Consider the following 9,433-nt stretch of genomic DNA (forward strand, 5'->3'; position numbering starts at 1 on the left):
TCATCAAAATCTAGGCTTCTATTGCTTTGTGACTCTTATATTCAGAAGATTCAGTTTAATTTTAATGCACTATTTGCATGAAATCTGACAGCTTTCCAAATAAGATAACTTAGATCTCAACTAAATAAATAATGAACTTTTTTTCTTTCTCTAGTTTCATTTATTTAAACTCCTCTACTTGTACTACTTAGGTCTTCTTTAAGCTTACAAGGTTATATTGTAATCGGGTCGTAGGGTATAGGAACAAATTTATTTTCACTGTATCCAGGTTTTGGTGAAGTCATTTGCAAATTGTAGCCTGGTTGCCAGTCCTGCTGCAGAAACCTTAGACTGAACAATTTCCAGTCCAAGCCACAGATGGATGTTTCACCCTACTGAGTCCAGTTTGAGCTGTCTTCAAACTAGACTCATTAGGGTAAGAATTATATCACCGAGCTGGTGATGTATCTTGATACAGTAGATGAACTTAGTGGGAAAGTTCCTCCTATGAGACAAATTGCTCCCCCTCCTTTAGGGAGATTCTTCACACTCACCTGAGAGGTAATTATTATTTTTATCCCCATTTTTCACATGTATAGATTTAGGTTTGCAGAAGTAATTTAGCTTTCATGGAGTTTCATAGGTGTAACATGGCAAAGGAGAGATTCAGTACTCGTTTTGCTGGTCAGGTTTCCTTTACTGAGACAAATACTTAAAGCAATCAACATACAAAGAATATATTTTTATCTTGACTCATGATTTTAGAGATTCTATCCCATTACCTATTGGTCTCATTTCTTTGGACCTGCAGGAGCATATCATGGTGGATAAATAGAGGGAAGCTATTCATCTCATGGCAAGCATGTGACAGAGAAGAAACAGTAGTCCTTTGAAAATGTCTCCTATGAAATAATCCTTCTCAATTAACCTCATCTCTTAATGTTTCTTCCAATAAAAATCAATTTTTTAATACTTGGGCTTCTAAGGGCAATCCTATATCTAAATTATAACACCAATTATTTCTGAACTTGAATAAAATCCAAAGAACTACTTATATCACATTAGACAACTAGAAACAAGGAACGCTTAAGAAACAGAAGCCATAATATAACGGTTGCGGGAATAGTTTTGCATTTCTAGGATATACAATCAAACTTGAGAAAGTAGATGAATGATCAAAAGTAATCTCTTTCTTAAATATGAAAAATTTTGCATGTACTATGTACATTGGTCCGACATTTTTTGTATTTATTATCATTAATTATTCTGTATATGAATGTTGTAATTACTATGCAAGAAGAACTCTATCATTATTTGATTCTTGTGCAGGGCTAATAAAACAATAAAGAGGTTAGTAATTATCATTCTGAGAAACAAAAAGGCTCTTGAATCTGATTTATATATATGAATATAGGTGCAAAGAAGATTTCCGTTTTGCTCTCTAAAGTTTCACTGAAATTCATTCACAATAGATAGAATAAATAGAGGAGATGGCATACAGAGAGGGGAAAAACATATTATGAGAGAAAAATATGGGAATGTGGTTATCTATTATTCCAACACGTTCTTAAATGTTCTCGTTTTGCTGCAGGGGAGAGTGAGAATAGGGCATGTAGATGAATTTTAGAAGAAGAGAAAATAAGTTCCAGGGATTTCAGTAGACTTAGAATACCATACAGTAGCTTAGAATGAAATCAAACCGTGAAATACAAACAATTCTCTATGGTGCAGAAATACAGGGAAAGAGTGTGTGAGAAGTCTGTCTGGGTGTACGAGTTTAGTTAAGGGAAGATTAGAAAAGGAAGCAGATGTGTCTGTTTCTTCCTTTGTGGGCCTTAGACTTTGAAGAGCTATGAGAACCCTGTAAGAAACTCTCTCCTCTCTGTGCTTGGAGAAGCTGCAGGCAGGGGAATAGGACAAAGACAGAGGTACCTCTATTCTGAGTATGTTCCTTAAATTGACTTAGTTTTCCTTTAGTCAATTGTTTAGCATAATAAAAGACCACTTACCTTTGGTATCACTCTCTGAGCAAAAATGGAAACAGATGACATTTGAAAAAACTATGCAGCTGTCTTTTGAAATTTTTTTAAATGTTATTTTAAAGAGGATAAAATTAAACAACAAAACAGAACAAAAGAGATCATAAGAAAACAATGAAAGAGACACAGATTTCAAAGCAAGACCACTGGAGGTCTTCACTGTCTACCACATTGTCTCTTGTTTTCTTCCAAATAGTTGTCCACATCTTCACATACAGTGAATTCATACAAAACAAAGTATTACTAAAGTAATCAGAACAGGATGATGAAGGCATTTTTGGTCTTCAAGTCCAGATAATAGGTAGGACAACAATGGCTGCCATAATATTTCATATTCTCTTCAAAATGCCTGTCCATAAGTTCATGTATGCTGACATAAAACAAAGCAGACTAAAATCATTCTGAACAAATCATAATAGTATTGCTAGATTTCACATCATGATACCATGATGCTACAGGATCGCCACTGTGTCCCTAGTAACTCTTTTTCTTCAAAGTATTTGTTCATTTCATCTCGCATTACATAATCGATTCTCATAAACTGTTTAGGAGTTCTATGCATGCATGGGTCTCCACATGTATACCTCTCTGTATTAGAGGGGAAAACAAAATAAAACAACACAAAACAAAATAACTTCTTAGAAAAACACAAAACAAAAAAAGACATAAACAATAGCAAAGAGCCCAGAACACTGACAATACAGACCTTCAAAACAAGGTGGTATGAGAATAACTAGGGTTGTTATTTTACATAATGATCTTCAAGAGTTCCTCAGATCACCAAACAATAATATGCACAATTGTTCCAATCCTAAGAATGTTAACTGTTTTGATCCAAGAACTTACAGAATTTTTAGCACAATCCTCTTACCTATACAGTGTTTGATATAATTTTAGCTATACAGTGTTTATATAATAATTTTTTTTTCTTTTCCCTAACTTTTCTTTTTTCTCCTTTTCCCTGAGATATTATTTTTCCCCTTCAAGCAGATTCTTGTCCTTTCACTGTGTTTATTGAGATTTTTTTTTTTTTTTATCTTATGTACACTTACCATTTCTTACACTAGGAAGACTCCCATCCAAGTACTAACCAGGCCCGGCCCTGCTTAGCTTCTGAGATCAGACGAGATCAGGCGCGTTCAGGGTAGCTTGGCCATAGACTACACTAGGAAGACTATACAGTATTAACACATGTGAGTTTGATTTATTTCACTTATAAGTAGGGTCTCACATTGCATCCATTTACTTAAAAATATCTCAATGTGATGATTCTTTATAGCAGATTAGTACTCCATTGTATAAAAATGCACATCTTTTTATCCACTATTCAGCTGATGGGCATTTAGTGGATTCCAAGATCTATTACAAATTGTGCTGCTATAAACATGGGTGCACATATATTATTGTGGTATGATGTTTTCAGTTCTTCTGGGAATATGCCCAGAAATGGACAGGCTAGGTCAAATGAGATCTCCAATCCAAGGTTTTTGAGGAATCTCCCGAATGAACTCCACAGTGGTTGCACCAGTCTACACTCCCACCAACAGCACAGAAGTTCTTTTTTTCTCCCACAGCCTCTCCAGCATTTGTTGTTGGCAGTTTTCTTTATCCTGGCCATTTTTTCTGGAGTGAGATGGAACCTCAGTGTTGTTTTAATTTGCATTTCTCTGATGACCAATGATGATGAACATTTTTTCGTGTATTTATTTGCCATCTGTATGTCTTCATCTGACAGCAGTGTATTCATCTCAAATGCCCATTTTTGGAATGAGTCTTTGAATTACAAGTTCTGATTTTTTAAAAATTCTTTATATGTTCTGGACAGAAGACCTTTGTGTCAAGGACTATTCACTAAGATTTTTTGCCAATTTTTGGGTTGTCTTTTCACTATACAGGAAATTTCTTTTGACATGCAAAAACTCTTTAATAAGATGTGATCCCAGTTATTGATCCTGTGAAGTATTTCACGTGCAGCTTGATTCTTGTTCATGAATACCTACCCTTAGGTCTTCAAGATTTCTACATATTTTGTCTTCCAACATATTTAGTGTGTCTGTTTTAGTATTAGTTTAGTACACAGTGATAAGCATGGGTCTAGTTTTAGTTTTGGCATTTGGAGAACCAATTTTCCCAGCACCATTTATTGAAAAAACTATCTTTATTCCAGTGAATATATTTGGTCATTTTATCAAAGATAAGGTGGCTGAGTATGTTTGTAGTTGTAGTTGTATCTTCTAATCTATTCCATTGAACTTCAGGTCTGTTTTTATTCCATTATCATGCTGATTTTATTACAGTAGCTTTGCAGTATAACTTCCAGTCAGGGATTGTGATGCCTCCTGCCTTGCCTTTGTTGCTTAAAATTGCCTTTGCTATTCTAGGTCTCTTTTAGTTCCAGACGTATTTTAGGAGTAATTTCTTTATATCTGAGAGGTATGCTAGAAAGATTTTAATTAGGATTGCATTAAATCTGTATAATAATTTTGGGAGACTAGATCTTTTGCTTCTTCTGTTAGATGAATTCCAAAGTATTTCATTTTACTGGATGTTGTTGTAAAGGGTGTGGCTTCTCATTTCTTTCAGAGGTTTTGTTATTAGTGTATAGGAACGCTATTGGTTTCTGAGTGTTGACATTGCACCCAGCTACATTACTGAATTTATTATTTCAGGAGTCTTCCAATGGAGTATTGTGTATCTATATGCAGAGTATCATATCATCTGCAAATAATAATTTAACTTCTTTTCCTATCTTTACTCCTTTTATTTCTCTCTCTTTTCTAGTTGCTGAAGCTAGTATTTCCAGTACTATGGTAAATAGGAGTGGTGATAATGAATATCCTTGTCTGGTGCATGATTTTGGGGTTAAGGCTTTCAGTTTATGACAATTTAAAATAATGTTGGGTGTTGGTTTGTCATAGACTGCCTTTCTCATATTGAGGTAAAGACTATTTTCATTCTCTGCAAAGTTCTTAATATGAGTAAGTATTAGACCTTATCAAAACCTTTTTCTGCATATATAGAAATGATCATGTGATTCTGATTTTTGGCTCTATTGATATGGTGGATTACATTTATTGATTTATGTTTGTTGAACCATCCCTGCATGCCTGGGATGAATCTCACTTGGTTGTGGTGTATAACCTTCTTGATTATTTGCTGCAACCTGTTTGCCATTATTTTATGGAAAATTTTTTCATCTGTTTATTAGGGAAATTGGCCTGTAGTTATCTCTTTTAGTTGGGTCTTTCTCAGGTTTTGGTACTAGAGTAATATTTGCTTCCAGGAATGTCTTATAAAGAATTGCGTCCCTTTCAATTTCATTGAAGAGTTTGAGAAGTGTTAGTATTATCTTCTTTGAATTTCTTGTAGAATTCCATAGTGAATCCATCTGGGCCAGAGCTCTTTCTTTATTGGTAAGGGTTTAATTACATTTTCTATTTCATTCATTTAAATTAGGTTTTTCAGCAGTTTTACATCTTGACCCAGCTTTGGTATTTCATGTGTTTCTAGGAATCTGTCCATTTCTTCTGTGTTATCCAACCTATGAGAATAGAGGTTTTCAAAATAGGTGTTAATGATTTTCTGTATTTCCACAAAGTCTGCATGATTTCACCCTTTTAATTCCTTATTGCATGAATTTGAGTTTTTTCTTTCCTTTTTTAATAAGGTTGGTTAGAGGCCTGTCAATTTTATTTATTCATTCAAAGAACCGACACTTTGATTCATTGTACTGTTTTCTTAGTCTCTGTTGCATTAATTTCTGCTCTGATTTGTATAATTTCCTCAGTTCTTTTGGCTTTGGGTTTGACTTGCTCTTCTTTTTCTAGATGTTTGAGGTTTAGCATCAGGTTTTTTATTTGTCTTCAGTCTGTTTTCCTGATGTGGGAGTTCACCACAATAAATTTTCCTCTGAGGACTGCTTTCATTGCCTCCCACAGTATCTATTAAGATTTATTTGTATTTCCATTTGTCTGTAAATATTTTTTTAATTTCCTCTGTGACCCACGGATTGCTCAGGAGTGTATTATTCAATTTCCATGTGTTTGTGAGGATTTGTAGTTTCTTTTGTCATTAATTTTAAGTTTCATGGCACTGTAATCTGATAACATGCATCAGGTAATTTAAATTCTTTTGCATTTACTTAAGCATGTTCTGTGGGCTAGTATATAGTCTATTTTATAGAACGTTCCCTGTGCTGCTGAGAAGAATGTATATTGTGATGATTTTGTGTGGAAGAAACACTCTCTATGCATCTACTAAGTACATCTGCTCACAAGTGTGATTCAGTTCTGTTATTTCTTTGCTGATTTTCTATCTAAATTGATCTTCCTTTTTGTGTCAATGATGTGTTAATGTCTCCTGTTATAATTGTGTTATTGCTTGTTTGATTTTTCATTTCTATTAATATTTGTTTTGTGTAGTTGAGTGATCTTGAATTTCATGCATAGATTTTTTTTTTTTTTCCTCTCGAAGTTTTCCCCTAACTAGTATGTGGTGGATTACTGTATCTCTCTGGATCATTCTTGGTTTGAAGTTCACATTGTCTGCAAACAAAATAGCTATGCCTGAATTCTTTTGGTACCCTATTGCATGGAATATTTTTTTCTATCCTTTGACTTTCAGTCTATGAGTTTCCTTTTGGGTTAAATGGGTTTCCTGTATGCAGCATATGGTTGGATGTTGTTTCTTAATCCATCCTGCCAGTCTGTTTCTTTTAACTGGTGAATTGAGCCTTTAAATTAATGGTTATAACTGATATATATTGATTTATTTTTGACATGCTATCTTTCTATTGTTGATTCTTTAACTTTCCACTCTGATTGTTTGCGTTGCTTAGTGTTTTGTTTTGTTTTTCCAACGTCTGTCTAAAATGTCTTTTAGTAATTTTGGCTGTGTATATTTGGTGGTCATAGAGTTCTGCAGCTGTTTTATGTGACGGAAGTATCTTATTTCTCCATCGACTTTGAAGAACAGTTTTTCAGGGTCTGGGTTAGAAGTCATTTTCTTTTAAGATCTGAAATAGTTCACTCCATGCTCTTCTTGACTTCATTGTTTGTGTTGAGAATTCTGCTGCGATTCTGATAGCTTTCCTTTATAGGTGATGTGTCTCTTCTCTTTAGCAGCTTTTAATATTCCATTCTTATGTTGGATTTCTGGGATATAGCATATTATATGTCTGGGTGCAGTTTTCTTTTTTTATGGTTATGTGGAGTTCTATTTGCTTTATTGATCTGTATGTCAGTTTCCATTCTCATGTTTGGGAAATTTTCAGCTATTACATCTTAAATAGTTTTTTTTTTTTTTTTTTAATCAGTACTGGGTCTCAAACTCATGACCATCTGGTTGCAAAGCAGGTGCTAATGACACTGAGCTAAATCCCCAGCCCCTGTAAATAGCCTCTTGATAGTGTTCATGTCGTCACCTTCTTTTTAACTTGTACCTATCAATCTTATGTTTTTTTTCTTTGCATCATCTTGAAATTTTTGAATTGTTATTTCCTGGTTGCTTGTTATTTTTAAAAGATCTTCTCTCTCCTGTTCACTAGCTGCAATCTTGTGTTTGATGTCTGAAATTCTATCTTCACTTTCATTGAGGTGATTTTGCCAGCTTTTGATGGAATTTTTGATTTCCTGTATATCTCTTTGAATCTGCCTCATGCATTCTGTTTGTTTCTTATATTGTTCAATCAGAGCTTCCATCTTTTTGTATTTTTCCTCTAATTTTTAATTTTGTCTTCTTTAGATGTATTCAGCATTTCTTTCATTACATTTATCATTTTTTTTTCTTTTACCTGGGAGACTATTCTGATTTGTTTTCCTTTATAGCTTCACAGAGTTGTTTCTTTAATTGTTAACATTTCAGGATTTTAAGGTGTATGACTTATATTTTCTTCTCTATCCATGTTTCCTAGTCTTGCTTGGGTTGGGCTGGAAGTCTGACATAGCATTTTGCTCTTTTGTTTTGTCATTTTCCTATATTTCCCAGTTTTGAGCATTATTTCAAAGTTTCCCCTGTATTGAAAATCACCTGGCCCACTTTTGGCTCCTGGGGCACACTGTGAGCAACTGCTAGCTGCTGGGAATTTGCTTGATGGGGGCCAGTTAGGCTTGCTGGAAATCTGAGTATCCTCTAGTGATTGCAGATGCAGGGCATGGTCTTACCAACTGACAGCAATGTTCCAAGGCTTCACTGTATGCTAGAATTCAGCCTGCATGTGTTTAGATCCTGGTTCTGAATTCTGACCCCTGCTAGCTGCTTGGAGTTTGCTGGGCATGACCTGGTTAGGTTCATGGGTATCTCCCATGCATTGTAGGGTGATTTTAGACATGGGGAGTGGTCTCACCACCTCAAAGCGAAGTTCCAAGGTTTCCATGTGTGCTGTGATTCAAACTGCTGGAGCCTTCAGGGCCTGAGGATCTTTTGAAAACTTAAAATGTAGTGTTTGCCTTTGCCATTACATGTGTGTGTTTCTAATTGTTTATTTATAAAATAGTTTTTCGTGTGAAATCTACATCCTGTAGAGTGACTGCAGGTGCTTAATTACTTGCCTGTAAGCAAACCATTAATGCACTCTAAATCTTATTACATACAGTTCACGGAGTAAATGTTCCTGATAGAAATAGCTTTAAGCAAATTTTTGCACTTCGTTTTGCAAACAATTCCTCTTTCACATTAAATAAATTTATTTCATTTCATCTAATACTTTGTGTTTTATTTTGCCATTGTTATTTGTTTTTTGTTTTATTTGGGGCATTAGACCAGGAAAAGGGAAAGTTACACCATTGCATTTGCCATTTTGTGTGAAAAGTCATGAAAGATTCAGTTCTATGGCAACCAAACTATGTCTTTTTGGTCAATAGATTAGTTTGAGCTAGTGAGAACCAGCCAAAGAAGGAAAAGTTTTAAAACCAGTTAAAAGTTACATTTTTGTGAAGGAAACTTCTGTATGTAGTGTTGTCTTTTCTTTTTGAAGAGGAGGAGGACCCCTCACAGCTCTTACCAATGAAGAAAACATGCCATGCATCATACATGATGTATATGCTAATAAACTTCTAGATTTTTCTGTCTTCAATATGCCTTTGACTCATTTCATTTACAGAGTCTCAGTTAAAGCAACTAAAAAAGATAGAGAAAAATCCTATTTCCTCTTCAGTGAAAACTAAAAAGAAAATCACATTGCATTTAAACATTTTTTTTATGTTGAAAGGCAAGTGAATTTAATAACACACAAATGAATTGATTATGAGTAAAAATAGTGCATGCACTAAGTAATTATTAGGTAATGATGTCTTGAGATACTCCAGTATTTCTTGAAACATCTACATCCTTCAGGACACTAAATTTGTTATATCCTTTTTTATTTTTAAAATAATAGTTTCTGTAATTTCCCTAGGTTCACTTGTAAGTTGAGAGAA

This window comes from Cavia porcellus, unplaced genomic scaffold (assembly GCF_034190915.1).
Source record: "Cavia porcellus strain 051 isolate PalLab524CR breed Dunkin Hartley unplaced genomic scaffold, mCavPor4.1 scaffold_31, whole genome shotgun sequence".
Lineage (NCBI taxonomy): Eukaryota > Metazoa > Chordata > Mammalia > Rodentia > Caviidae > Cavia > Cavia porcellus.